Genomic DNA, 4,189 nt, shown 5'->3' on the forward strand with positions numbered 1-4,189 from the left:
ATGTTTGCATTCATATGTACTAATGAAATTGAACTATTTCATTGGCTTTGGTGCTCATCTTATTGAATGCATTGTAAATTTTTTAGTGATTGTTACTTCTATGTGAGCTATTTTTCTACTTGGTTAATGATTCTTTCATGTGTATGCATGTGTGTCTTTACTAGAATAGTACTATTACCTTTCTCCTAAAGATTCACTTTTATTAACTTTTAGTGAAAGAACCTTGATACATTTTGCAATTGAACATTTCACAGGGCATACTTACTTGCTCATTCAAAACTACATGTGCATTTCTCTCTTATGCTAATAACTATAGCTAAGGGAAATCTTTTAGAACATGGTAGTTGGGCCACATTTACGAATGAGGCTCCTACACCAAATGGTGCGAGGTCTAATTGGGACTTCACACATGGGAGACCGCCTATATGTTGGTGGGATCCAACACCGTCAACAAGTTATTATTATTTTTTGTAGAAGATTTTCATTGGTATCTAGGTTGAGCTAAATTCCTTGTATTTAGGATTTTTCTTCTCCTAGCACTTAATGCTCTCAAAGTCTTATCCCTTTGGTTTCACCGCTTGTGTCTTTGGGAAACTTCCTACATTTATCTATATTATCTCCTTCCTCTCTTTTTTCCTACGATCCTTTGTGTAAGTGATTTTCCCTTTATTAAATTTATCCTCCAATATTCCTATAAAAGAATTTCATGGAGCTTGAGTGAGATGCTACAATATCTCTCTCCTATCCATTTCTAGAATGAAATGCTTTATGGATGCCATGTTACCATTTATGTTCAATCTATCCCCCTAGAATTTGAAGTTGAAAGACAATTAGAATGGGAGGTGGGATTGGAATGGTGTTTCATAATAAAAGCAAATGTCAAAGCTAAGGTTGGTATGTGGACCCTTGACACACGGAGTATGGCCACCAAAAGCATAAGATACATGTAGGACATAAAAATTTATTGGAAATAATGGGAACGTTTTTATTGAAAGGAATAAAAGTTCAATAGGCAATCTTGTTATCCACCAATGAATTGAAAAGGTAGACTAATGATCTCATTTACAAAATCTCAGCGCCGACAAAAAAAAATTGATTTGGAGTTCTCAACATTAGAAGAAGAGGAGGTCTATGTTGATACAGCTTGGGTGATTCATGGTCAAAATAGATAGTCCTTCAATGTTTTTTTGTTTTGTTTAATTTTATAAGAAACAATGCTACAAGCATAGCTATGAATTTGAAAGCCTATAATAATAGATAGTTTTCTAGATAGACAATTTACCTTTTAGTTAGTTTTGTCTTTTTTTGTTTTTTTTTTAACAATATGTTATGAAATAAAACTATATTTTTGTTCTACTAATTTTGTTTCCCTTATAGTAGATGACTATAAATAATTATTTTCTATATTTCAAAATCATATTAATACAAATCTTTTCCAAATAACAAATAAAAAGATATAGATTAGGTATTTGAAAAGCTTATTCAATTTCCTACCCTTCATCTCTTTTACACCATATACAAATTCCATGCGAATTTTTTTTGAGTTATTCCTTCAAATTATTATTTTTCATATTTACATTAACACTAACACTTTATGAAAAACCTTAATAACTTACACTCCATTACTTATATCTTATTTTGTAAAAAATAAATTAATCGTTAAAATTTTAAAATTACAATAGTTGAGTAACTTATTTAAAAAAACTAATTTTATTTGGAATTATTTTACAGTCCATTACTCATATCTTATTTTTGTAAAAAAAATAAAAAAATTAATCGTTAAAATTTTAAAATTACAATAGTTGAGTAACTTATTTTAAAAAACTAATTTTATTTGGAATTATTTATTATAATAAGTTTTATATTATTTATATTTTAATTTCCATAAACATTAAAATAAATTTAATAATTATATAATAATATTTTATTGAAATACTATTTGGTATTGTAATATTATATTATATTTATTTTCCACAGACAAGTTGGACTTAGCTTAATAAGTGCACAAATCAGAAGAATGGCCATGGAATAATCGCCGAAAGAGGGATATGACTATGTCCAAGGGCCACATCATTGTAGTAGAGATGATTGTTGTTTATTATATTGTTCTCTATTATTTAGAATATTTTTTGGAAATGCAGTTCACATGAGATTTCTCTATTTAATTTTATGTTTTTGTGTTTATTGTAAAATATAAAATTTTGTTTTCTAATTATATGTAGAGAGGTATATATTGGAATTGTTTTTAGTGTGATTATTTGGACTTTCTGGTGCTCGAATCTAGTGAAAAAAATTGAGGTGAAATCTTGATTTGTGTTATTTAAAGTGGTTTTTTAATAGTATATATGGGTTCAACACCCTGAAAAACCTCTAGGGAACTTTGGTTATGCAGGGGTTACCTATCAAGCTTGTGATTTCAGTAAATTCCTTCCTTATTTTAGATAAATTAGACCAGAAAAACCCATCGGAAAAGCTTCCAAAAAATCTTACTAAAGACAACTCCGTATACATTAATGGATTTTCAAAGAAATTTTAAATCTTATTATAATATGAAACAATAAGTATGATTAATGTAATACGTCAATGGATGGTATGGTTTAATGCTGGACAATTATAAAATTAGTTTCAATGTTGTTTCAAAATAGACATCATCTATCTAGCTCAGTAAAAATTGGTCGAAATTTGGTAAAAAGAATTTAAAAAAAACTAGGAGTATGAATGTTTGAATTGAGTTTTTAATGGTGGAAATGAATTTAGAACCATCAAAAACTCTCGGGGCACCCAAAATTTGAAGTTTGATAGCTGTTACCTGGATTTACAAAACTTCCTGCTAGATTTTATCCAAATCTTCCCAAAATTTCCATAATTTTCCAAGCAAATTGGAAGATTGGGTAGACTACCACTTAAAAATATGTTTTTTTTATAGGATGTTGAAAAACTTTTGTTATTATTCAAAAACGTTTGAATTATTATTCAGTGATATCTACTTTTCATAATGACACATTAGTTTTTTAATGCTTACATAAAATTTCTTGTTTAGCCAAGCAAAAAACTAATGTCATACTACTGCTTGTGTCATGTCATTTCCTGCACCAAAGCTACAAAGCCCTAGGCAGGACCTTAACAATAGGAAAGTACAATACCTTCAAGGCCAAGAGAAATAAAATGTCAGAATAAAGTGTTCAGTGTTTGAGAGTTGAGTGTTCATTGCTCCAAATTTGATGTTTTCAACTTTGCTCCAAACCATTGTTTGTGAACCTATTCATGGGACAGAGCGTTGTTAACAAGAGCATGTGAGCGCTGGTAGAGTGAGCGTGAGATTCCAGTGTCATGAGGAAGACTTGGTATGTGTGTTAAGCATTCGAACTAATTATAGTTGTTAGTGTGTTCAAGCTTCTCAAAAAGTGTGTAGGAGGATAAGATTTGTCGTTGCTGTGAGTTGTAAGAGCAATTGAAAATCTGATTTGAGAAGCATGTTGTGTAAATCATTGTTGTTGATGTAACTTAAGATTGATGGTATTTGTTGTTTGCTGCAGATTTGACTCTATGGTAGAGTGATGGGTCAATAAAGGACACTGAGAATTGAAGCAGGTGGGGAGAAAGAATTAAAGGGAACTAGCTGCAAAAGAATATGAAATGCTTCAACCAAAAGTATATCGGAAGCAGATGGAAGAATTTGAAGGCACTAATGCAATACTGAAACGATTAATGTGAGTTTTTCCAATTTTCACACGTAAAAATTTTGAACTTCGGGCAATTAAAATGGAGGGACTGCTTGACTTAGTAGATTTATCAAAATTTGTTCAAGAAACTTCTATAAATCCCCATGATAAAAGTAGGTGTCAAGTGACATTGCTTCTCATCATATCATATCTAGATGAAAACATTTTTTCGAGTATTTTGTATGAATATGGTGAAATATGTGATACAGAAATGTTTTGGGATATTCTTGAAATGAGGTACAGCATGAAGTGGAGTGAGAAACATCAAGTTGATGAATATGTTGTTAAAAATGGTGCCTATGCTGAAAGCATCATAACTGGGATCAAGACTGAACGTATGTTTATAGATGACAATAGAGTAGCATGTGATAATAAGGAAACTCCATGTGATATAGAGACGTATGAAGTCAAATTTGATGAGAATTATGTATCCCATGGCGAGTGGTTCAATCTTACGTGTGAAAAAC

This window comes from Pinus tabuliformis, chromosome 2_2 (assembly GCF_031772625.1).
Source record: "Pinus tabuliformis cultivar Carrire ecotype Pingquan chromosome 2_2, CPIR1, whole genome shotgun sequence".
Taxonomy (NCBI): domain Eukaryota; kingdom Viridiplantae; phylum Streptophyta; class Pinopsida; order Pinales; family Pinaceae; genus Pinus; species Pinus tabuliformis.